The sequence below is a fragment of the Diplotaxodon limnothrissa genome, linkage group LG10, assembly GCF_057381915.1.
Source record: "Diplotaxodon limnothrissa isolate DT_005_m linkage group LG10, D_limnothrissa_male_GT1.1, whole genome shotgun sequence".
NCBI lineage: Eukaryota > Metazoa > Chordata > Actinopteri > Cichliformes > Cichlidae > Diplotaxodon > Diplotaxodon limnothrissa.
The window spans coordinates 12,958,572-12,985,033 of NC_140605.1; the positions used below are offsets into that span (position 1 = coordinate 12,958,572).

General features: G+C 42.6%; 1 long non-coding RNA gene across 1 annotated transcript; it reads right to left on the reverse strand.

Moving 5' to 3' along the window:
• Positions 1 to 9,463: 9,463 nt before the first annotated feature.
• Positions 9,464 to 11,611, reverse strand: LOC146623964 (uncharacterized). The gene is made up of 3 exons (XR_014906533.1): positions 11,573 to 11,611; positions 11,409 to 11,477; positions 9,464 to 10,604 (listed from the first exon to the last, which is right to left on the reverse strand). It is a non-coding gene; the product is annotated as an uncharacterized LOC146623964 (long non-coding RNA).
• Positions 11,612 to 26,462: the final 14,851 nt, after the last annotated feature.

A 26,462-nucleotide genomic window follows, 5' to 3' on the forward strand; every position in this document is an offset into this window, starting at 1 on the left:
ACAAAGGAAAAACTACTGACTTGCATGAGATAAGCATCTGCAGAGTCCACCATTATATTGTTGTTCACATAAGTTTCTTAAACAATGAACAAATGAGCAATTGTTTAAGAACACTAAGGCAATTGTATGCTGTGAGCAAGAGTCTGTTTCTTAGACTATGCACTAGTGAGATGCACTGCCTTCCACCAATGTTCATTAGGACGTTCTGAATGACTTCAAAGATGTCCTTAAGTTCCGTTGGATAGTCTATGTTGAGGGCAAAAAGAAGGCCCAATAGCATGGAAATGGCACTTGAGACATCCCTCAGATTAGACAGGATTACTGCTGCCTCAAGGACAACCAACACATCGATGATGTCTTCTTCTGTCACCATCACAATGCCATCTTTCATCCTCTTAGAAAACGTGTCTTCAATACCTGTCGGCTATAAAAGGGTTCAAAGACAAAAAAAAAAAAAATTACACAATTACAATTACACAATATCCCTTGTGCTTAACCCACACCCCTCCGCATGCGGGCCAAATACACACCCCTTTACGACATCTACCAACACTTTACAACAACAACAGACTAATAAAGCAGGATTAATTTATGGAGCACAGCATATTACATTATAACATAAAATGATCAAGATTATAATAAAAACTTAAAGATCATGACAAATACTTAAATATGGCATGATGTAACTGAGTAAAATATTGGCCTGGACTTGGCTCCAACATCCTGGCCCCTAATTGTTCTTGTGAGCCACAAAACAATTACTCTTATACATACATTTATATATTGTTCAGAACAACAAATCAAACCTTCCAGATAACGAACAGGCAAATATACAAAGTACTTTAACTGCTCATATGGCACATTAAAGTCCTTATTCCAACAGAAACTTCATTTTGTCTTGTTACAGCTGTTAGATTATTCTGTTATTATATGTTACCTTATATATGTAATCAAAATAGTTGAATTAGAATACTGCTGTAGATCACATTATACCCTTTAATATAGAGTGTGTGAGCTGTATGTAGTTTAGTTCTCGTTATACTTTTGAGTTAACAGAGAACCCCTTGATCTGCTTGGAATGTGTTACAATGTTTTCTTGACATGCTTAATTGTTGAATCATGAAGAGAAGATTGTAAGCAGGAGACTCTGTGTCTAAGACAGGGGAGATAGACAGACCACATTCCATACCCCCACCTTACAGAAAGCAGAGAAACAACTGCCGAGGTCATAACTTAGGCGCTGTAACAGAGAAAGAATGTGATGTTTTGGCTTTTACGACTAGCTGGGGGCCACTAGAGACTATAAAAAGCTGAGCAACCCGTCACCATTTTGAGACATGTGCCTGACCCTCTGGTAGCATCTCTCCCGTCCGGACGTTGTAATGCTCTGACTGTTGAATTGTATGGAAATAAATGATTGTTGATTGAGCATTGATACACCAAGTATTGTCCCTCCTTCAGCCCAAAGATTCAAAGAATTGGGAGATTTCAACAACTTGGTGCCGTGTGACCCGGATCTTTGGTGTGCTGAGGAGGTGTAGATTTGGCCTTTGGTGAGATCGTGGGGCAAAGTGAACAGAAGGCCGGCCTAAAACAGAAAGGTAAGTGTAGCACTTACGTGGAGTTACATAAAGTACCGATGGATAATTACCAAAGTAATAAGCAATTTGGGCTAGTGTCAGAAGACTGAGAACGACTCTTAGAGCTCTGGTACACAAATGGCAGAGAAACCAGACAAACACAGTTATGTGGCTTTAAAAGTACTTTAGTGATGTTAAGCCTTGTAAAAGAAATTTGTAAACAACACAGTATTACAACAGGTTTTAACAGAATGTCAAGTATAAAAATTTCCCCCAAAGTAGCAAAAAAAAATAGAATTAAATAAAATTGTGCACAAGTAAAAGAATTAGTCTTTTTTAAGTCCAAATGGTACCGGTGGGGCCCATAGAATTCATCTGACAAGGAGTGTGTGTGTGATTGTCTGTCCTACCGTACTACTTGTACAGTAGAGGACTGTAGTCCATCAATGTGCAAATGAGTGTGCGTGTATATGTATATCGCCTCCTAGGATCTTGGGTTGGCTCGCCATCCAGTGAACACTGGAACACTCTGGGTTCTGGAATCGCTGACCTGGTCTTTGGATTCGTCCCATATAAAAACCTGACCTATAAACAATGGCCAAATATATGTCACGTGCCCTTTAAGGATAACTCTCACAAATTAAACTAAAGTAGTGTCACAGTGCAGTAACTACTATTCAGATCAGCTATCATCAATTCAATCATCATCAGTTCAGTCATGTTGTACAACATTAAAATATCAAGTTTCAAAGGTCAAAGTATCAAGGTTCAATTATTTGTAACCTGCAGTAACATTAAAGATTATCTACAAGGTTGCAAACATGCAGGAATTATAGTCACCATATAATTCACTTTCATTGTAAACATTAATTACATCCATCAAAATAACTCACTGTACATATATATCTAATCACAAATAAATAAGTATATTACCCCTTTTAAGAAATGGAATAATATGCAAATGCTTATCAGAAATTGAACAAAGTGCAAATAATCAATTTCAATAACACGTAAACACAAGGACTCAGTCCACAAATAGGAGTATTAAAATAGACGTGCTTAATCCCGCTTGTACCATAGGCCTACCAGTACAAGTGGAAATACACTAAAAATTACCTCCAAGTGTTCAATACTGAGTATTGTAAAACAACTGATTGACATCAAAATTTAAACAGGAAGCAGGATAAAGTCTGATTACAATTATCTCTCATAAAGTTATTTTTAGCTGCTTTAACCATTTACAGCTTTTCACATGTTAATGACTTAGTTAACGATCTAACTAGCATAACAACAGCGTTTCAGAGACATCGAACAACTGTACCCACACTCCGCACATCACATGTCTGATTAGCCACATTTAGCTTACCGCTGTCGAGTGGATGCTCAGCATTTACATGGAGCCACAGCTCAGTAAACCCTCCGGTTTCGCTCTGCCCTTGACAACAACAAGTGCAAATACATAATTTGTGAAAAATACCAGTTTAGATGGTATTTCTTTTAACTCGTTAGAGGTTAATTTCTCCAGCTTACCGATAACAAAAGTTTTAGTCCGTCTGCTCTGTTCGGCTGTAGAAGCAAGAGACTGAAAACTTGGGAGCTGGTACTAAGGAGGGACAAGAGCTGCCTAGAGCTTCACCGATTGGCTGACATGTGAGGAGTGGGGTAAAACAATTGGCTCTCATCAGAGCTCATCAACCCTCTGAGAAAACTTAACCCTTGTTTGACCAGAGCATATCATATATAATCTGCATCCCTTCTATGTTTAAATAAATATTTTGATCTCATTTCACTTTCATTAACAGGGACAGTAAGAACAGAACAATGAACATTAAATGTTTTAATTTTTCTTCTCTTTTTGTTTGAGATGATTTTAGGAACTGGGTTACACCCTCCCCTCTTGAATTCATGCAAGTCCCTTTGCATGTCTACTGTGAACTGCATCATCTAAGAACAATAATTCAGCTTTAGCATTTAAAGAGTCAATGAAAGCTGTGGTTAAACCCTGAAATAATGATTTGACCACAGTGACAAGGGGATTTCCCAATTCAGCATAGTCTAGCCTTTTTGGTGGCTGGCGACTTCTTTCTGATCTTCGAACAGGAATTTCTTTGCTTGTTTGTTCATCTCTCTCTTTGTTTACTGTTTCCCTGTCAAATATCAAGTCCTCTCCTTCCTCATCACTCCCTAACATGTCCGAAAGAAGTAGGATTTGTTCATCCCTCATGTCAGGGCGATCCGTAGAAGGTGAGTCTCTTTCCTTTTCAGGTTCGTCATTTCCGGGTAAGTCTCTTTCCTTTTCAGGTTCGTCATTTCCGGCTAAGTCTTCCCCATACAAGGCTTCTCCATAACTCGCAATCTGATTGTCATAAGGTTGGTTATGGTCAGCATGACTGGCTGGAACAACATCGGAGATGGTGTCTGCACAAGCTGGAGCATTACCAGCCAACTTGTCTTGATCTGCAGTCACATCATCTTGACCAAGACTTGATTTATGGGTCAGCAGAAGATCTCGCTTGACAATGTACGCCGAGTCATTTGGCACTGATCTATCTGCAAACCAGTGGACTGAAACAATATCATCCTCGTCCGAGGGGTGATCTGCTCTTTCATTGTCTTTCTGAGTGGTCCGTCGCGTTCTGGGCCTTTTCTTGGGTTCTGGTTGTTCAGGTTTCACTTCCTTGGCTGCAGAGAGGAACCCACAAGGGAGTAAGAGGTCTCTGTGTAGGGTGCGTATGGGGCCATCCCCGCCCTCTGGTTTAACGGTGTAGACAGGGAGGTCTCCAGCTCGTTTCACCACCACATAGACGGTCTGCTCCCATTTATCGGCGAGTTTGTGTTTTCCTCGAATGCGTATGTTCCTGACCAGCACTCGGTCCCCGATTTCCAAGGTAGATGTGGTCACATGTTTGTCAAATCTGGTTTTGTTCCTTTCGGCTACCTTTGCAGCACTCCGTGTAGCTATTCTATAGCTCTCCTCAAGATGGGATTTGAGGTCCTTAACATATTGGGAGTGTGACTTGTTTTGTTGTTCTCTCACAGGTAAACCGAAAGCCAAATCGACAGGCAACCGTGGCTGACGCCCAAACATCAGCTCATACGGTGTGAATCCAGTTACCTCGTTCTTGGTACAGTTGTACGCATGAACTAAAGGCTTTACAAAATCCTTCCAATGTGACTTGTCTTTGTTCTCCAGAGTTCCAAGCATACTTAAGAGTGTTCGGTTAAAACGCTCCACCGGGTTGCCCCTGGGGTGGTACGGCGTAGTCCGAATCTTCTGTATGCCTGCTACTTCACACAGCCCCTTGATCAACTGAGACTCAAAATCAGGCCCTTGATCGCTGTGTAATTTTTCAGGAATGCCATAGTGTACTATGAAATGGTCCCACAGACACTTTGCGACAGTCCGAGCTTTTTGGTTCGATGTTGGGATAGCGACTGCATATTTAGTAAAATGATCTGTGATGACAAGAACATCTTTCACATCACTGCTGTCTGGTTCAATGGATAGGAAATCCATGCAGACTAGCTCGAGGGGTCTTGTCGTCATGATATTCACCAAAGGTGCAGCCTTCTCAGGTAACGTTTTCCTGCGCACACACCTGTGGCAGGTCTTTATCTTTTTCTCCACATCTGAGGACATTCTTGGCCAATAGAACCTGGCTCTGACCAGATCGAGTGTGCGCTCTATTCCCATATGACCCATATTGTCATGTAGGCTTGTCAACACAGACTCTCGCAGGTCTTCAGGTAAGACCAACTGGTAATGTTTATTACCGCCTTCTCTTCGTGTTCTGTAGAGAATGTCATTGCACAGCTCGAACCTGTTCAACTCTCTCAGCAACAGGACTACGTCTGGAAGTTCTTTCCTCAATGTGGGAGGGGGTTTCTCCCCACTCTCCATCTGGGTAATAACATGTCTGATGCACCGATCAGATCTCTGGCTGTCTCTGAGATCTGCCGGTGACAGGTGGGGAATGATGTGTAAGCCTCCCAATGTTTCTTCCTGCTCAAAGCTGTCAGGTATAGCATCTCCAGAAATGGCAAGACTTTCGACAAGGGTTATACCTGCATCATCACCCAAAGCTTCAGAGGTGGTTGAATGATAAACAAACTGTCTCTCACAGATAGCATGAACAACGTCCTGATCGACTGAGTCAATATTGTCTGGATCTGACAGATGTTGTTTTGCGAACTGGCATATCCGGTCTCTCTCTTTTTGAGATGTAAGGTCATCAGGTAGCCTGCCATGAGGACGACGCGAGAGTCCATCGGCATCTCCATTTTGTTTTCCAGAACGATACTGGAGTCTGAAATTGAAGGTAGAGAGGGACGCCAACCACCTGTAACTGGTTGCATCGAGTTTTGCTGAGGTGAGGATGTAGGTCAGAGGGTTTGAGTCTGTGACAACGGTGAACTGATTGCCATAGAGGTAGTCACTCAGCTTCTCTGTTACAGCCCACTTTAAAGCCAAAAACTCGAGCTTATGTGCTGGATAGCGGGACTCACTACTTGACAAACCTCTACTCGCATAGGCGATAACCCGCAGCTGTCCCTCCTGCTCCTGGTATAAGGCTGCTCCAAGGCCCGTAGTGCTCGCATCCGTATGAAGGATGTAAGGCAGCTTTGGGTCAGCAAAGGCCAGGACTGGAGGCGACGTTAGCTTGTCAATGATAGTCTCAAATGCTTTCTGGCATGCAGGGGTCCACCGTCCATAAAACGGCTCCTTTGGATCATGATACTGATTACTCCTCCCTTTTGATTTGCAATGCTTCCTCAGTGGTGGATAACCGGACGTTAGATCGTTCAGCGGTTTCACAATACTTGAGTAGCCTTTAACAAACCGTCTGTAATATCCACAGAACCCAAGGAAGGATCTCAGCTCCTTAAGGTTCTGAGGGACTGGCCAAGTTTTAAGTGTGGCTGTCTTTTCTGGGTCAGTTTCTACTCCGTGTTGAGAAACAACATGCCCCAAGTACCGAACTGAGGACTGGAAGAACTTGCACTTCTCGGGGGACAGCTTTAAGCCATACTCCTTTAAGCGTTCCAGGACTTTCATGAGTCTGGCTTCATGCTCCTCAAGGGTTTTCGAGAAAACTATGAGATCATCCAGGAAAACAACAACTTCCTTCAGATTTATGTCTCCCATGCATCTCTCCATAAGCCTCTGAAAAGTACTTGGCGCGTTTGTCACTCCCTGTGGCATACGGTTGAACTCCCAGAAACCTAGTGGACAGACAAAGGCAGTCTTGGGCTTGTCACTCTCTGCAACTTCGATCTGATAATAGCCGGATTTAAGATCGAGTGTACTGAACCACTTGGAACCTGAGAGTGCGGTGAAGGTGTCATCCAGTCTTGGGAGGGCGTATGCATCTTTCACTGTTTGTAAGTTTAACTTACGGTAGTCAACACACAGACGTACCTGACCGTTCTTCTTCCTGACCACAACAATTGGCGAAGAGAATGGGGACTCGCTCTCGCGGATTACTCCAGTTGCGAGAAGCTCTTGCAAATGCTTTCGAACAGCCTCTATGTCGTGCGGGTGAATCGGTCGGGCTCTGTGTTTGAATGGTGTCTCATCTGATAGCTTAATGTGGTGTTTGACCTTGTCCGTCCTTCCAAAATCCAGATCAGTCTGGGCGAAGACCTCTGGCATACTGCTCAGCTTTTGAGTAATGCGGTCTTTCCAGTCAGAAGGGATGGGAGAGTCGGCAAAGTCAAATGTCACACTAGAGGTCCTGGATGGTTCACACTCTGATGGCTCACTCACAATTTGTTTGTGAGATAGGACAGTCTGTATTGCACTGAGTTCTGCAATCACACTCTTTGCTGGGATGGTAATGTCATGCTCTGACTCATTGGAAACTACTACAGGTAGCTTGCACAACTGGTTATTTGGCAAGTCAAGGAGACAGGTTTGCACCAAAAGCCCCCCAGGCAGGGAAGATACTGAAGGATATTCCAACAGGGCAGATCTCTCAGTGTAAAATTCCTTGATTGATACTGTCCCCTCAAGAACGACTGTTTTCCCAGCTGGGACGTTCACTTCATCCTTGCCACGCATCCTCACTAATCCAACGTTTTCATCTGAACCTTGCTTTTGCCGCAACTCCAGTACTTTGAGTACGGTTCTGTACCCATGAGGAATGGGATGGTAGCCCTCTGGGTTTGCCTCTCTGTACATTTCATACACTACATCAAGAGTGTTTGTTCCTATCAATACACAAGACTTCGTTAATGTCCCGGTGTCTGGGACTACTAGAGCTAGCGTTTTGACTTCTAGTTCAGCACCAAGAAAGTCTTTAGGAAAGGTGATTCCAATCTCAACATAACCCAGGTAAGGTACAAGCTGCCCATTGGCCCCTTCAACCTCCAGAAGGTCATGTAGTGGCTCTATCTGTTGCTCAGACAAATACTGGTCATAGTAGGACTTGGTGACAGTGGTCACTTGAGAACCTGTGTCAAGGAGACAACTGCACACCTTACCTTTGATCGTGACTTGACCTGTACTCTTTGTGCCTATGAGCCTCTTAGGTAGTCTGAAAGGTTGTTCTCCAACATGGGATTGCCTCAAAGTGGCCTGTGCTCTTGGTTTAGCTTGACTTCCAGATTTAGCGGGACGATGTTGACCTGCTTCAGTCCCAGTTTGCCCCACAACTGAGACTGCGTCTAAAAATCCTGGTCAGCAGATGGAGTGTTTTGCATCTCCCAAATGCGACGCTTCTCTCTCAATTGCTTCCTCTTATCAGCGACAAGAGTGGGGTCTGGGTCATTACTGCAACTTGCTGAGATGTGGCCATCCTGACCACACTTGAAGCAGTACCATGGTTTTGGCTGGGTGCTCTGCCGCAAGTTGGCAGGCTTCGCACTTGTGACCTTGATGCTAGGTGTTGCCATAGCCATCTCACGTAAATCACACTCGGCCTTGTCCTTAGGCTTCGAGCTTTTCTTCTGTTTCTTTGCCATCAAATTAGTAAGCTGACTCTGTAGGGATGCAACTTGCTTCCTCAGATCTGTCAACGGGTCAGAATCAGATTGAGTCACTGCCTGTAGCTCACTACAGGTGCAAGTCTTTTGACAGTGCGCCACAACCCGCTGCCGGGTTGAGCCAAGGTGTTTCTTCATCCGTGTAGCTTTAGCTGCCAGTCTATCTTCTTCTGTCCGGAGCATTAATAGAAGTTCTGAGAATGTTGGGGGTTGGCTTTTCTTGTTTTCAAGATTAAGATCTGAGAGCAAGGTGTGGTCCCAACATCCACGACAAAACTGCTTGAGAATGTGTTTATCGGCATCCCCAGCAGAGACTCCTCCCCTCTTCAGAGTAAGGTTCAATGCGCCCTGAAGACGGCAGAGGTACGCAGAGGCCTTTTCACCAGGATCCTGAAGAGTGTTCATGAATTGGGCGAAAAGCTCCTCTCCATCTTCCACTGTTCCAAAAGCTGCATCCAACAACTGAAGGTAAGTCTCAGGTGTAGCTTCTGGGCTCAGTCTGTTGACAATGTCAGCTGCAGGGGACAACAAGCTCTCAAAGATCTTTCTAGATTTTTGAAGTTCAGACATGGCAGGGTCTTTCCTGAGAAGTTCGACATGTGAACGCCATGTGTCATAATCTGTCTCACCGCTGGGTCTGGGGATCCTGCCAGAGAATGACCGGAGTCTCATTGGAGAATATGAATGTGCAATCAAGTCATCTTTCTTCACGATGTGTTCCACAATGACTTTCTGAATTTCAGGTGGGTTGAAACTGTTTGCCGCACTAAATGGGCTCTTTTTGAAATCAACAGGTAGGTGTGGCTCCGCACCACCTTGAATCAATCCTACCTGGGGTGGATCTTCAGAAAACTGCTGGCGTGCAATCTCAGAAGTTTTAAGAGAGGGGTGAAGCTGGTTCTCCCTGTCTGGATCATCAACTTGCATGGAGGAGAGCATACATTCATCATCGGTCTCTGAACTCCCAATGATTTCACTGATCTCTGTCATCATCGACTTCAGTACCTCTTCAAAACTTTTGCCACTCAGTTTTGCCACCTGCTTTATTTCATCTAAGTAGGACTTAGTAGCACTGCCACCCACCTTGGCAGTGTAAACGCTGGAGAGAGCTCTTACATGGTATTTTACACCGGGCTTCCCTTCAACTTCATATGTGTATGGCAAAAGATCAGTTAAGGCATCAATGGCGTTACCACTTCGGTACTCGACGATCAGGTTTTTGAAAAATTCTGAGTTTGGATCTACAACTGGGACGGCTCTAAAGGTACCATACTGCTTCAAAAAGTCAAGAACCCCTTCATCATCCGATGAATTGAGTGTACCACTAACAATTACTGCATTGGGGACTTTGATACCTGAGCTCAATACAAAATCCATCTTGTGGCAATAGCAAAAGATGTTTCAATGACAATACACACTTTAAGGAGGTTTCACTGCTGATATTCATGCACCAAAGAGCTCCTGGCTGGCTCGCCACTTTTGTAGCACTTACGTGGAGTTACATAAAGTACCGATGGATAATTACCAAAGTAATAAGCAATTTGGGCTAGTGTCAGAAGACTGAGAACGACTCTTAGAGCTCTGGTACACAAATGGCAGAGAAACCAGACAAACACAGTTATGTGGCTTTAAAAGTACTTTAGTGATGTTAAGCCTTGTAAAAGAAATTTGTAAACAACACAGTATTACAACAGGTTTTAACAGAATGTCAAGTATAAAAATTTCCCCCAAAGTAGCAAAAAAAAAATAGAATTAAATAAAATTGTGCACAAGTAAAAGAATTAGTCTTTTTTAAGTCCAAATGGTACCGGTGGGGCCCATAGAATTCATCTGACAAGGAGTGTGCGTGTGATTGTCTGTCCTACCGTACTACTTGTACAGTAGAGGACTGTAGTCCATCAATGTGCAAATGAGTGTGCGTGTATATGTATATCGCCTCCTAGGATCTTGGGTTGGCTCGCCATCCAGTGAACACTGGAACACTCTGGGTTCTGGAATCGCTGACCTGGTCTTTGGATTCGTCCCATATAAAAACCTGACCTATAAACAATGGCCAAATATATGTCACGTGCCCTTTAAGGATAACTCTCACAAATTAAACTAAAGTAGTGTCACAGTGCAGTAACTACTATTCAGATCAGCTATCATCAATTCAATCATCATCAGTTCAGTCATGTTGTACAACATTAAAATATCAAGTTTCAAAGGTCAAAGTATCAATATCCAAAATTTCACAGTATCAAGGTTCAATTATTTGTAACCTGCAGTAACATTAAAGATTATCTACAAGGTTGCAAACATGCAGGAATTATAGTCACCATATAATTCACTTTCATTGTAAACATTAATTACATCCATCAAAATAACTCACTGTACATATATATCTAATCACAAATAAATAAGTATATTACCCCTTTTAAGAAATGGAATAATATGCAAATGCTTATCAGAAATTGAACAAAGTGCAAATAATCAATTTCAATAACACGTAAACACAAGGACTCAGTCCACAAATAGGAGTATTAAAATAGACGTGCTTAATCCCGCTTGTACCATAGGCCTACCAGTACAAGTGGAAATACACTAAAAATTACCTCCAAGTGTTCAATACTGAGTATTGTAAAACAACTGATTGACATCAAAATTTAAACAGGAAGCAGGATAAAGTCTGATTACAATTATCTCTCATAAAGTTATTTTTAGCTGCTTTAACCATTTACAGCTTTTCACATGTTAATGACTTAGTTAACGATCTAACTAGCATAACAACAGCGTTTCAGAGACATCGAACAACTGTACCCACACTCCGCACATCACATGTCTGATTAGCCACATTTAGCTTACCGCCGTCGAGTGGATGCTCAGCATTTACATGGAGCCACAGCTCAGTAAACCCTCCGGTTTCGCTCTGCCCTTGACAACAACAAGTGCAAATACATAATTTGTGAAAAATACCAGTTTAGATGGTATTTCTTTTAACTCGTTAGAGGTTAATTTCTCCAGCTTACCGATAACAAAAGTTTTAGTCCGTCTGCTCTGTTCGGCTGTAGAAGCAAGAGACTGAAAACTTGGGAGCTGGTACTAAGGAGGGACAAGAGCTGCCTAGAGCTTCACCGATTGGCTGACATGTGAGGAGTGGGGTAAAACAATTGGCTCTCATCAGAGCTCATCAACCCTCTGAGAAAACTTAACCCTTGTTTGACCAGAGCATATCATATATAATCTGCATCCCTTCTATGTTTAAATAAATATTTTGATCTCATTTCACTTTCATTAACAGGGACAGTAAGAACAGAACAATGAACATTAAATGTTTTAATTTTTCTTCTCTTTTTGTTTGAGATGATTTTAGGAACTGGGTTACATAAGCACAGCCTGTTGTATTATAAATACCAAATGTGCATATTGGGCTTTCCAAATTAATCTGTTCGCTGAGTCACATGTATTTTCACAGTAAATTTGTCGGTGTCTGGTTTTTGGCGCAAGATACTAACAACATAAGTTGAGGCTGAATTCCAGTGTGTTAAATAAACTGCTTCTACCGAGATACTAATAACATACTACGATGGACTAGTTGCAGCCACTTTACCTTCCACATTTAATTTTGTCTAATACTGGCTTCTGTAGCAATAATACGTTAGAATTTCTTCTGAAGACGCGGCCATTAGTCCAGTACATTGAAGTCGAGGTTTGTTTATTTTGTTTATGGTGTCAGTGACGTCCTGGCTTTTGCCGGCTATGAAATAGAAGTTGATTTAAGGAAAAGCAGATGCTGGCTTCACGGTGCAGTTGAACGCTGGCAACGCGAGAGCGAAACACGTCCGTAGATTTGGTTTATGATACGGCCGTGTTCCGGTGGTGCGGCCATGAAGTGCAGTAGTGGTTGGTGCTAGTTTTAGTACATTGGATAGAGGTTTGACGGTGGTTTGTGGCGTCAGTCGAGTTTTAAGGGCTGCGGTCATAATACAAAGTAAAATTTTAAGTACATAGAGTAACACCTGGTTTATGATGTCAGGTATAACTTCGGGGATGCAAGCATCACTTTTATGATGCGACTTTGCCCCGTTGTGGCGGTCATAAGCGCAGAGAAAGGGGTATTTTGGTCTATGGTGCAGTGTGCTTTAAGAAGATCTAATAGTTGAGCTCAGAGGTTTCTGTGCAAATTTCTGCTGATGAGAGGCGCTCTCTGTGTGTCACACTGATGGTGTAACGCGCTGTGTGTGTAAGGCGCGCTCTGGCCGTGGGTGAGGCGCGCTCTGAGTGTGCTTTTTGTGTGTGTGTGAAGTCTGAACACAGTGACAGTGACGGTTGATGTGTTTGATTAGGAGGACATTAGAGCAAAGACACATTTTAGGATCAAAGGTTGATGCCTAGTGTACCTGTGGAAATAATTTTGCCCTAGGAGTGGCGACCCTCCTGTTCGTGGACGCGCGGCCAGGACCGGCGGCGTCCGGGTGCCGAGGTGGTGACTTGGGGAGGTGAGGGCCCCCGCATAGCTACGGAATAACACTGGGACCGCAGCGTAATTGCGGGTTCACATTTATTCCGGACTAGAACAAGACACATTTTGCGAACAAAGGTTGAGTCTAGATTAGTAAAGAAATATGAAAAGGTTGAATTCCTCGTTTCAGTGGTTGAAATTGTTGTGTGCCTGTCCCCTGACGAGTGTGAAATTAAAATAAAGAGGGAATTTGGAGCCACATAGAGATAGACGGGCATAATTGGGTGTATTACTCTGTGGTGTAATAAAAATAAAAAGGAGAGATAGTAAGAGGTGTGCAGTGGAGAATTATGGAGGAGTAGAGAGAGGAATGTGTTGGGAGACTGGCGTACAGTTTACGCTGTCAAGGTAGGCGGGTTGCCTGCTTATCGGTTTAAAAGTGATGAAAATGAAATTAAAATAAATCTCTTAGTGTGTTAATACAGGAAGCTGCGGACCTGGACCAACTGCCCCCACAAGCACAGCGGCCGAAGCAAAATTATAGGTAATGGGAACCACACCCAGCACGAATCAGCAGCTGTGAAAAAGACAGCAGCGAGGAGAGAATTAGAGGAGAAATTAAGAGAAGTTTTAACACATAAAATTGGGGCCAACGGACTTGTGGAGGTTGGGAAGGCGTCCGGAGCATCACAACAAAAAGGTGAAACAAAAACACACAAGCAGAGAAATCTGAGAGAAAGGCTCCTTTTAAGGTAACGCCTAGTTTGAGAAAAGATAAAATTAACCTGCTTTTATACAAATGCACATACACGCAATGAAGAAACAGCTTACACTCATGAACACGTGAAGATTTTCCAGCAAGGCTACAGCAGCGAAACTTAACATACATCTGGTGTTAAAGGATAAATACATTACTGACAAATAAACTCTCTGGGTTGCAGGACAACAATTTAACTTAAAAAAAAAAAGACACTGGTCTGACCAACCAGTGAAGACATGACAAATTTAGGGGTTAAAAGATTCAAATTGTGACATGTTTTCTGCTGATTGATTGAGACAAGTGATTACTGAATGAAAGAAAATTTCCTTTTGGGCTTTTAAACATGATCTTAAGAATTTTAACAGGTGCATGTTGTCCTGTCAACTTGGTGGGTTAGGAGTTGATTATATCGGGAGAGAAAAAACAAAAAAAGGGGGAGAGAAGGCTGACACAGGGCCTGGCCCCGTTGTCTCCCCTCTGAATAACACAGCCAACACAACATCATTTTCCTGTTCGTTTGTTTTTGTTTTTGTTTTTTTTGTTTTGTTTTTGTTTTTTCTATATATATTTAATTACAGGCTGCTTTGCCGGCCCTGAAAGCCGAGGCTGACTGGACTCCTGCTCTCCCCCATACGTGACACTGACCAAATGCTGCAACAGCTGGACCCACAACAACGACCTGAGAATGTCAACAGACCTGCAGGAATGTGATCTCATGCAGCCGAGACGGAGAGCACTAAACCTAAGGCCCGTTTCACTACACGGGGGAAAATTCCCAGACTGCGTCAGCTGACAGAGCTGTGACGAGACGCCCGCCAAGCCCGAATGAAAAGTAAGGCCGAGCGAAAGAATGCTGACCTTGATAACTTTGCATTCACACTGTGCAGGACAGTGATGGACCAACACGGATGATCGGGCGGCAAAAAGGGCGTGACCGAGACAGGAGGAGTAACTGAGGTCAGAAGGCACCTCAGAATGGACAAAAAACACAGAAGAAGATGCAGGTTTCACCTGCGGTGAACATCGACACTGGAGAAAGGACTGCCCCAATTGGGGTCAGAACCAGGACGGACAGAACTTTGGGCAGCAGCAGCAGCAATGGTCGCAAACAAACTGAAAAGGAGGGGGGCAGGACCCCAGGGCACGCTTCAGGCAGTGGTTTACCCAGAACACCAGAACAGGAAAGTGATGAACAAACACACACACACACATACACACACACACACACACACACACACACACGTCTCCAAACACACAGATTCAGAATGAAGTGAAATACACACATGAACACGTGCACTCGTTGAGTGAGTGAGAAATGACACACACACACATATACACACACACACACATTGGAATGCTGATTCACTGAGAAGTGATCCACATACACACACACACACACGCTGATGCAATGAAGAATGCTTTGCTTATGCTGATATGCAAAATGCTGCACACAAACATCCCAATGCATAATTTTTATGAGGAGCCATTGATTACTTAGAATGTGTTATATGTCACCCAGAGGGCATTTATGTAGATTTTAGGAATAAGGTCTAAAAAAGTTTGGTTATGAAAACAATGTCTGTGCGTGATGTCTGTTTATGGCTCAAGGCCTTGACTGAATTCTTTGCTGTGCTTCACACAGCCCTGATGAGGAACAGTGGCACAGAGTGAAAATGATGAATTAATAGTGTAAGTTTTAGGTCGGAGTACGGCATTTTCTGTGATTGAGTTTTAATTCAAGGAGGAACAAAAGGTGTTACGGCACCTGAGGTTCTCATTCCCACACAATATTGTCCCGGCAGGAAGCAAAATGTTCCTGTGAATTTCTGGTTGATTGTTTGGTTTTGTTTAGCGCTAGTTTGATGTTATCAGTGAGCTTTGGCTTGTGTTCTTTCTCGTAAGCGAGAGAGGGATAGTTTTATGCTTGGACATGTCTGCAACGGGCCCTAGTTTGTGTTATTTTAGTAGTATTTTGTTGGTTATGTCTGTTTTCGTTTTTGTTACAGTGCACTGAGATAAGAAAATCTGAGAGGTGTGATCCACCGGTGGTGATATGGTGATATGGTGATATGTTGATATTTTGTGAGTTCATGATTTAACAATCAGCTCTTTAAACCAGGCCTGAAAGATTGAAATTTAAAGCGCTATAAAATATTATTACTGTAAACAGTTGCAAAGTGTGCTTCTCCATGATTGTAATTGGCTTGGGAGAAATTCACTTATAGGGAACACTGAGAAGTTCTGAGTCTAAAAGGATTGCACCGAGTCAATCCGGCCCAAAAAACAACAAGGAATTGTTTTCCTTTAAAATGATGACGTCATCTTGCTGGTGATGGATGCTCGAATATGTTGCGCGTGAGACTCCATTATCAGCAACATCTGGTATGAATGTGTATGGAGGTATGCATGTGAATGGACTGTGATGGACTGACGACTAAAAGTTTTGACTGACTTGATACTGAGACAATGACTGCACCAACTTTAGGATTAGTAAATGCCAATAAACAATTCATAAACAATTCACCCAGCCGACAAGAGAAGGGTGGATGCTTCGCTTTGTTTTGTTTTGTTTTTTCAGGAGCAGGAGGATAAGAGAGACTGGAGGAGGAGACTCTAGCTTCACATAAGTATGAACTGCAGACTTAACACTGTGGTTGCTGATTTTGAGTTACTGATGTTTGCATTAAGAAAACTGTGCTATATTAGCTGTGTTTTGATTAAGGTATCATGTTATATTATTGGGAATGCCAAATGCTACAGTGGAGATAACTATTGATATCACTCATGACTGGAATATGTTACTATTAACCACAGCAGGCCACTGTAAAAGGTCAATTAAATTTTATAGAGGAAAATCGCCAAAACCTTAACAATACCTATGAATGGCTTGCCACATTCAGAATAGAGATATGCACTAACAAACATTGGTCCACGTGATTTAGGTTCTCATTTGAAATAGTAAGTTATTAGATGTAGAATATAATTGACAGGGACATTTGATAGGATGTGGTACTGCAAAAGAACAAGAGCAAAGTAAATAAAGAAAATATTGTGTTTAGTTTGGATAAATTCAAATTAAAATGTACCATTACACTCAGAGGACCAATATGGAATAAAACATATGCAAAATTTGTAGGAAGTACATGACTGATAACTGTTCTGTCCTGAGCGTTTGTTTCCAGAGCACCCACTTGACCACACCAACAGTTTCTCGCCACCGAGGAGGGGTACTTGCAAAAAGAATAAAATAAAAATCTGAGTTTAACAAAACATTTTAAATGTAAATATCAAGCTTACCTTTCTTTTTCCATGAAATGTGCTTGTGGGCACGCCAGCCATTTTGAAAAGGTGGGCAAAACAATTGGCAAGGCCACACCCCCACACATGTGATATAATTTTAAAGGTACTGTTGCCCTCTCTAAGAAACATCAGGACTTAGAGGAGTGGCAAGTAGAGTATGCGAGCTACAAGCAAAAACTAAAATGTGTACTACAGTGTGCAAAAAATGAAATACTGGGTCATCAGGGGGTCATGAGGGACATTTATAAAACTAAAAGTCCCACTAACCTTAAAGTGCACTTGAAAAGCTCACACAAGAAGGTTAACCTAGCTTACCTAGAAGACCTCATCAGGGGGAGCACACTCCCCCTCCTTGAAGAGCTCACCCACTCAACCCGCATCCCCAGAAAACAGCTAACCCCAGATAAGGCAGCGTGATGTATCCCGAGACAACAGGACTGGGACATCTAAATAAAGGTGTGAAACAATCGCCTTCAAAAGGTTATCAATTCACTTCAACCAAAATTAGGACCACTCGGTGCGGCAAGAATTAATAGTTATTAGTCTCAACACCCAAGGACAACCAGAAGAGCATGACTGATATGATGGAACTGGGATTTTGTTACACTTAATTTTTGCAAAACACAAATAAAACTAAATTGAAACTAAGGATTTTCAGAAAATAAAAACTAAACTAAACTAGCAAAGAATTGGTAAAAACTAATTACAACTGGTAAAAATTGAAAATCTGGAGTCGAAACTAAATAAAAATAACAACTAATGGAAATGGCGAAAAGTTTAAAACCCTGGTGCAGAGATTGGCAAATCTGACCAGGAAACGTTATAAAATGGATTGTCAGGATAGTCAGCGTTAAAGCCACTTTTGACAGTCCATACTAGGATGGCATTGGACATCTTCGGGGCGGAAAAGGGTTGGTGTGACCAGGGTGTGGTTTGGCTTGTTGTATGTATATTTGAGATCATATGGCTCTGGATAGACCAGTTACCTGGGCATGCAAGGATGACAGACTTTATTACATGAGGAGAAGGGAAATTTTCGGGATTGAAGATCCTCTGAGATGACAAGGCTGGAGCAACGGTACTCGAGAGAAGAATTTCTGATACTTTCTGAGATATGATGTCACTAACCTTCTCTTTTAATTGTCTAGCTCCAATGAATTGACACATGGGAGTGTGTCAAAAAGGGGGGTTGAGTCCAAATATCAAACAATGGTTTTATGAACATCTGATGACTTTATTTTTGTGTTTAATAATTTAGGTATGGTAAAACTTAAGCATATAATGGGTTAGACTTAGAGAGGATTCATTAATTTTTGATTTCTTTTACACACACATAGATTATGATTAGAATAGGTTCTGAACATAATATTTTGAACCAAATTTGAATCATTAGAAGAACAATGGATAACAATATTAGATTATCAAGGCTAGGGAGAGAGGTGTTTTGGTTTTCTTGCAGAGAAAGGAACAGACACCAGACGGGGACCCGGAGATATGAGGACCCTTCACAGCAGGGACAGATGTAGGGACTGCCGAGACAGCAACTGGGGTCAAGTGTCATGGCGTTTGGGCTCCTGGAGAACATGGATCCCACAAACACAGCAATAACCATGAAGGGGTTGGCGAAAACCAGGAACACCAGACCAACGAGGTTCAAGAGGCTCTTGGCAAAAAGGGGGACACGCCAGTGAACCCAAAACACACAGATCTTTGTTTGAACTCAGGGCCGAATAATCCCCAGAACTGTGCAATGACTAAAGGGTGGTCTAACCCCGGAGGTCGAAGAAAGAAGCTGAGAATCACCCAACTGGAAGACACTGGTAGCTGCAGCCATAAAAAATAAAGGTTAAAAGCTCCTTAGACAGAGGTTCTAGTCTAAGTACATTTGAAAGGTATAAGGGGGCATTAAAAAGGGGGTGGAAAACTGGAGCACCAAAATAAAGCTGTGGGAAAATTGGGAATGATGGGAGTGTCATCTGTAACTGCTGTTATGGTTGTAAATCTAACTTTGCTTGCATCTGAACTGCGTGAACACAGAGGTCATCCCACATATGGTCCACCCGTTAAAGGGGACAGAGGGCCTCAGGATCAAGAAGACCTGGACCTTGTGACCCTGGAGTGTATGTTATAAGTGATCTCTTTCAGAGATCAAAAGGGGGAATTGTTAGATTATTCTGTTATTATATGTTACCTTATATATGTAATCAAAATAGTTGAATTAGAATACTGCTGTAGATCACATTATACTCTTTAATATAGAGTGTGTGAGCTGTATGTAGTTTAGTTCTCGTTATACTTTTGAGTTAACAGAGAACCCCTTGATCTGCTGGGAATGTGTTACAATGTTTTCTTGACATGCTTAATTGTTGAATCATGAAGAGAAGATTGTAAGCAGGAGACTCTGTGTCTAAGACAGGGGAGATAGACAGACCACATTCCATACCCCCACCTTACAGAAAGCAGAGAAACAACTGCCGAGGTCATAACTTAGGCGCTGTAACAGAGAAAGAATGTGATGTTTTGGCTTTTACGACTAGCTGGGGGCCACTAGAGACTATAAAAAGCTGAGCAACCCGTCACCATTTTGAGACATGTGCCTGACCCTCTGGTAGCATCTCTCCCGTCCGGACGTTGTAATGCTCTGACTGTTGAATTGTATGGAAATAAATGATTGTTGATTGAGCATTGATACACCGAGTATTGTCCCTCCTTCAGCCCAAAGATTCAAAGAATTGGGAGATTTCAACACAGCAGGAACTCTTCTTAAGCTGGAACATGTCTTCGCGGATGCGTGTATGTGTGTATGTTGGGGAGATTAGGGAATGGAGTCAGAGGTTCAAGCACATGATTCACCGTAGGAGACCAGCCTTTACCGCTGTCTCTTCAGTAATATGTAGAAGGGGCGCTACATATCACACTCTAGCAGCACACAAAGCTTCGCCACAGGTCGTAGGAGAATGTTTTTGCTGGTTTTCACCTTGGCTTGACGAACCCTACCTTTGGCATCCTCAAACGTCTGAATCACTCGACCCATTAGCCATGAATTTCTTGGACCGGAATCATCCACGATGAGGACAATATCACCTTGACTGATATTTCTTTGTGGCTGGGCCCACTTTTGTCGCCTTTGCAAGTCTGGCAGATACTCCTTGATCCACCGTGTCCAAAACAAATCCGCCAAGTACTGGACTTGACGCCATCTACGCCTCGAGTACAAGTCGCTCCTGCTGAATACTCCAGGAGGTAGCGGAGTTTTGGCTTTCATCAAAAGCAAATGGTTTGGCGTCAAGGCCTCCAGGTCGTTCGGATCGGTAGAGACTCTTGAGATAGGGCGGCTATTGATAATCGCCTCTACCTCACACAGCAGTGTGTGCAGACCCTCCTCATCAAGGATCTCCTGCTCCACAACGGAGCTGAGCACTTTGCGTATGGACCGTATCTGCCGCTCCCAAACTCCTCCAAAATGCGAGGCAGCTGGGGGGGTTGAATATCCATGTGATGCCTTTAACCAACAAGGCTTCTTGAATCTTTGCATTATCCAAAGCACGCACTGCTTCCCGCAGCTCCCTCTCTGCACTTACAAAGTTTGTTCCATTGTCAGAACGCATCAACTGAACCTGTCCCCTCCTAGCAACGAACCTCCGCAATGCATGAATACAAGAGTCCGTGTCCAACGAATTTGCCAGCTCAATATGCACAGCCCTCACTGTCAAGCAGGTAAAAACTACGCCATACCGTTTGATCATGGACCTACCCCTTTTGATTTCGAAGGGACCAAAGTAGTCCACACCGACACTTGTGAATGGTGGCTCATCGAGCGTGAGCCTTTCAGTAGGAAGATCTGCCATGATCTGACTTGCTGCTTTCCCATGATGCCGTCAGTGGCGTGTCTAGAAAATTTTTGTTGGGGGGGCCAGGTAGGGGCACAGATTTGGAGAAGGGTGGCAGATTTAATTGGCAGATAATGTTTTAAAAAAAAAAATTCTACCAACCATTAACCATAATTCAATAATCCTATAAACCTAATAACCAAATGCACTTTTAACTCTTATTAGAATGAGATTTTAACCACTACGGTGCAAAGTTTTTAGATACTGCGTTGATAAAGTACAAGAGATACAATCAGTGCTTTGTCAGTGTTTACTCAGCATTCAAGGACAGCAATATTTGCATAGCATTTTTACTGACATGTAGTGCACATATGTTTTGGGCAAAAACATTTTTGAATATTAAAATACGAACATTTGTAACAAACAATTGACAAATTAGCCAATGCCAATGCAAAACTTTCTCTGCCTGTTAAAAAAAGAAGATAATCTTCTCACAAACTGGTGTTTGATTTTGAAACAGGAAAAAAGTGGAGAAACAACTGAAAAGACTAACATTTGAATAAAACCTGAAAGCAAGTAAATACTTTCTATGCTGCCTTATGGTAAACTTTGGTAATATTGATAAAGAACAGCACTGGCTGATGATGAAATACATTCAGCTGGCATGGTGACACTGCCAGTATAACCTGCAGGGCTGGACTGGGACAGAAAATCGGGCATTTTGACTACAGACCGACCCACCAGGTATTAAAGCCATAAAGCCTTTGAATGAAAACAAACGCTGTGGTGACAGTGATGTACAGTCTTGTTGGTATATGTATGATTTCTATACATTTTACGTCAGATAAAAACTTTGGTTGTAAGATTTAGATAATTATTTAATAAAAGCTAGATATTTTAAATGAGAATAAGAAAGAAAAGTATTTCTTTGTGCCCCCCTCTCCCTGTTAATGCCCTACCTGCCCCCCTGGCAACACTTTGCTAGACCCGCCCCTGCACAGTTACCAGCTGTCAGCTACATAAAAAAGGATCCTGGTGTTATTTGTCTCTCAGAAACAGTTCATAACTTCAACTCATTCATGTCACCTAAAAGGTAAACCTGTTTCTCCATCACCTGTTCAGCTCTGATGATTCAGTAAGGACATCTCCTGGTTTCATGTTTCCCTCTCACCACATATCTAAACAGACATCATGACCAGCAGCTTTACAGCTGTGGCTCCAGCAAACATCAGCTGATACTAGAAATTAATATTAAATACATTCTAACAACAGCTGATCAAGCTTAAACGTGCTGCTGTTGTTTAGCGCGCCATCCGCTGGTTTCCTCTTTCTGGCGCAAAGTGGGCGATAAATAAACAAGAGAGAAAAGCTGATCAGCTGATCATTGATCAGTTTCATGATTGAAGTAGCAACAGGAGAGGGAGGGGGAGAGAATGAGAGAAGAAGTAGCTGTGCCGCATAACGACAGAATAAATCCAGCTTTGTGTCTTTTTCCATCCTAGCTGAAGTTCGGGACAAACTGCGTCTCTTCTCAGCTCAATACGAAACGTGTAATATTTTCTCTGAATGAGGGACCATTCCATTTTTTTAAGGAGCCGTTGGCAACTCTACTAACTAACCTTATGAATAAAATAAAGTTCACTATCAGTAACATCATAGCACCCACCCACCTAAAAACTCCATCAAGCTGGCTAGAACGCAGTATGAGTTATTGCAACTGACGGTAAAAAGTCAGCACAACTAAAATAAACTCCACCTAAACTTAGTTCATATCTGACCCAGAGAGACTGCAGGTCATAACTTCTTACCTGAAGTTCAGTTCACCTGACACTCGGACTGGCGGCTGCCTCTCTCCTCCTGCCTCCCCTTCCCTCATCCACCTGCTGGCCTCTGTGGAAGCCCCGCCATAGCCACCACCAAACAACGGAGTTATTTCTACACATCGACCTGCATCTGGCCAATCCACCACCTCTCATTGTTCATGCCGTTACAAAAAAAATAAAAAATAAGTCAAATAAGCCCGATGGCCAGTCCAGCGATGTTAACCTGCAACCAAATCTGCAGCTCCATACATTTTTAAAAAAAAAAAATTCTACCAACCATTAACCATAATTCAATAATCCTATAAACCTAATAACCAAATGCACTTTTAACTCTTATTAGAATGAGATTTTAACCACTACGGTGCAAAGTTTTTAGATACTGCGTTGATAAAGTACAAGAGATACAATCAGTGCTTTGTCAGTGTTTACTCAGCATTCAAGGACAGCAATATTTGCATAGCATTTTTACTGACATGTAGTGCACATATGTTTTGGGCAAAAACATTTTTGAATATTAAAATACGAACATTTGTAACAAACAATTGACAAATTAGCCAATGCCAATGCAAAACTTTCTCTGCCTGTTAAAAAAAGAAGATAATCTTCTCACAAACTGGTGTTTGATTTTGAAACAGGAAAAAAGTGGAGAAACAACTGAAAAGACTAACATTTGAATGAAACCTGAAAGCAAGTAAATACTTTCTATGCTGCCTTATGGTAAACTTTGGTAATATTGATAAAGAACAACACTGGCTGATGATGAAATACATTCAGCTGGCATGGTGACACTGCCAGTATAACCTGCAGGGCTGGACTGGGACAGAAAATCGGGCATTTTGACTACAGACCGACCCACCAGGTATTAAAGCCATAAAGCCTTTGAATGAAAACAAACGCTGTGGTGACAGTGATGTACAGTCTTGTTGGTATATGTATGATTTCTATACATTTTACGTCAGATAAAAACTTTGGTTGTAAGATTTAGATAATTATTTAATAAAAGCTAGATATTTTAAATGAGAATAAGAAAGAAAAGTATTTCTTTGTGCCCCCCTCTCCCTGTTAATGCCCTACCTGCCCCCCTGGCAACACTTTGCTAGACCCGCCCCTGCACAGTTACCAGCTGTCAGCTACATAAAAAAGGATCCTGGTGTTATTTGTCTCTCAGAAACAGTTCATAACTTCAACTCATTCATGTCACCTAAAAGGTAAACCTGTTTCTCCATCACCTGTTCAGCTCTGATGATTCAGTAAGGACATCTCCTGGTTTCATGTTTCCCTCTCACCACATATCCAAACTGACATCATGACCAGCAGCTTTACAGCTGTGGCTCCAGCAAACATCAGCTGATAATAGAAATTAATATTAAATACATTCTAACAACAGCTGATCAAGCTTAAACGTGCTGCTGTTGTTTAGCGCGACATCCGCTGGTTTCCTCTTTCTGGCGCAAAGTGGGCGATAAACAAACAAGAGAGAAAAGCTGATCAGCTGATCATTGATCAGTTTCATGATTGAAGTAGCAACAGGAGAGGCAGGGGGAGAGAATGAGAGAAGAAGCAGCTGTGCCGCATAACGACAGAATAAATCCAGCTTTGTGTCTTTTTCCATCCTAGCTGAAGTTCGGGACAAACTGTGTCTCTTCTCAGCTCAATACTAAACGTGTAATATTTTCTCTGAATGAGGGACCATTCCATTTTTTTAAGGAGCCGTTGGCAACTCTACTAACTAACCTTATGAATAAAATAAAGTTCACTATCAGTAACATCATAGCACCCACCCACCTAAAAACTCCATCAAGCTGGCTAGAACGCAGTATGAGTTATTGCAACTGACGGTAAAAAGTCAGCACAACTAAAATAAACTCCACCTAAACTTGGTTTATATCTGACCCAGAGAGACTGCAGGTCATAACTTCTTACCTGAAGTTCAGTTCACCTGACACTCGGACTGGCGGCTGCCTCTCTCCTCCTGCCTCCCCTTCCCTCATCCACCTGCTGGCCTCTGTGGAAGCCCCGCCATAGCCACCACCAAACAACGGAGTTATTTCTACACATCGACCTGCATCTGGCCAATCCACCACCTCTCATTGTTCATGCCGTTACAAAAAAAATAAAAAATAAGTCAAATAAGCCCGATGGCCAGTCCAGCGATGTTAACCTGCAACCAAATCTGCAGCTCCATACAGCAATGTTACGACTTAGATTATATCTTATAACTCATAACTCTTATGTTAGCTGCCCTCAGTAGCATACTGTCTGAAATATTCCACGGCTGCAATAATTCTTTAAGTGTTATTTTTTTCCTTGGTATTCTAATTTCACCGAAGTTTACTAAACTCAACAAACTTAATATTACTTACCGGGACATTTATTCTGTCCTCATTTTCTTTCACCGAAAAATTGTTTCCTGCAGTGCCATCTTTCGCGCTTGGCTCTCCTACCTTTGCTAACGTGATGCACATAGCGCAGAAGCCGATGCTGCATTCACTTACAATCGGATATCTGAGCTTCACCGTGAAAACATAATCGGACATTTGATATTTGATTGAATTTTATTGTTTTGCCTTTGGGGTGGCACCTGGGGTGGCCAGTCTGGTTGGGGGGGTGGCCTGTGCCCCCCCAGGCCACCCCGCTGGACACGCCATTGGATGCCGTCTGCAGGCGACGCACCGGGACAAAATCTTCCGGACAGCGGCATGAGATCTTAGTATCCAGTACTTCTGCCGTACCTTTGATAGGACATGATTCCTGCCACAATGCCCAAGATCCTCGTGAGTAGATCTGAGAATGAGAGTGGCTATATGCTGATCCTTAGCCAAGATTGCAGGGTGTTTTAACTCCTCTTGCATGCTAGATCTGCTCAATCTGCCACCCACTCTCAGAATGCCATCCTGTACAACTGGCGACAACTGACAAAGAGGGCTATCCTTAGACACTGTCTTTCCTTGTTGCAGCTTGGCAATCTCTTTGCCAAACCGCTGCCCTTGACTGAAGCGCACTATCTCCACTTCCACCTCAGCTATGTCACTCACAGAAAGTGGCAAGATGGGAAGGTTAGCCTTGAAGTGTGTCATTTGCTTCTCCTGCTCCAACCTTCCATCATAGAGATTCGCTTTTAAATCTTTCCTCTTTCGAGCAAGATGCTTCAGCACACCTTTTAATCTCAGGACCCATGCAACGGCTCTTTTAACCCGACGCCAGCTTGAGTAATGATGAATGAGCTGAGAGGTGGCGTCTGCAGCTTCTTCAACCACGAGAGCATATACTGATGCTTCTTTGACTTCTGGGTCATTACAGATTGGCTGGCATACACTGTCTGGCATTTCTGGCCACTCCATTTCTGGTTTCAAAATGAAATCTGGACCCATGATCCATGTCTTTGCCTTGAGAAAGGCACCAACACCGAGCCCTCTGGAAGCAAAGTCTGCAGGATTGGCCGAGGTGTTCACATATCTCCACTGAGAGAGACAGCTGATCTATCCTTAATGGCAGCAACTTGATTGGCAACAAACGTACGAAACCTTGCTGTTTAATTCTTGAGGTACTTAATCACCGACGTGCTGTCCGTCCAAAAGACAGACTCCTCCAACTCCAACTCCAGTTCGGCTCTTACCATCCTGTCCATCTTTGCTGCCACCACTGCAGCAGTAAGCTCGAGTCGTGGTATGGTAACTGGCTTCAATGGTGTAACCCTGGCTTTACCAATAATGAAAGCACTATGTGGCTGGTTCAGATTGTTTT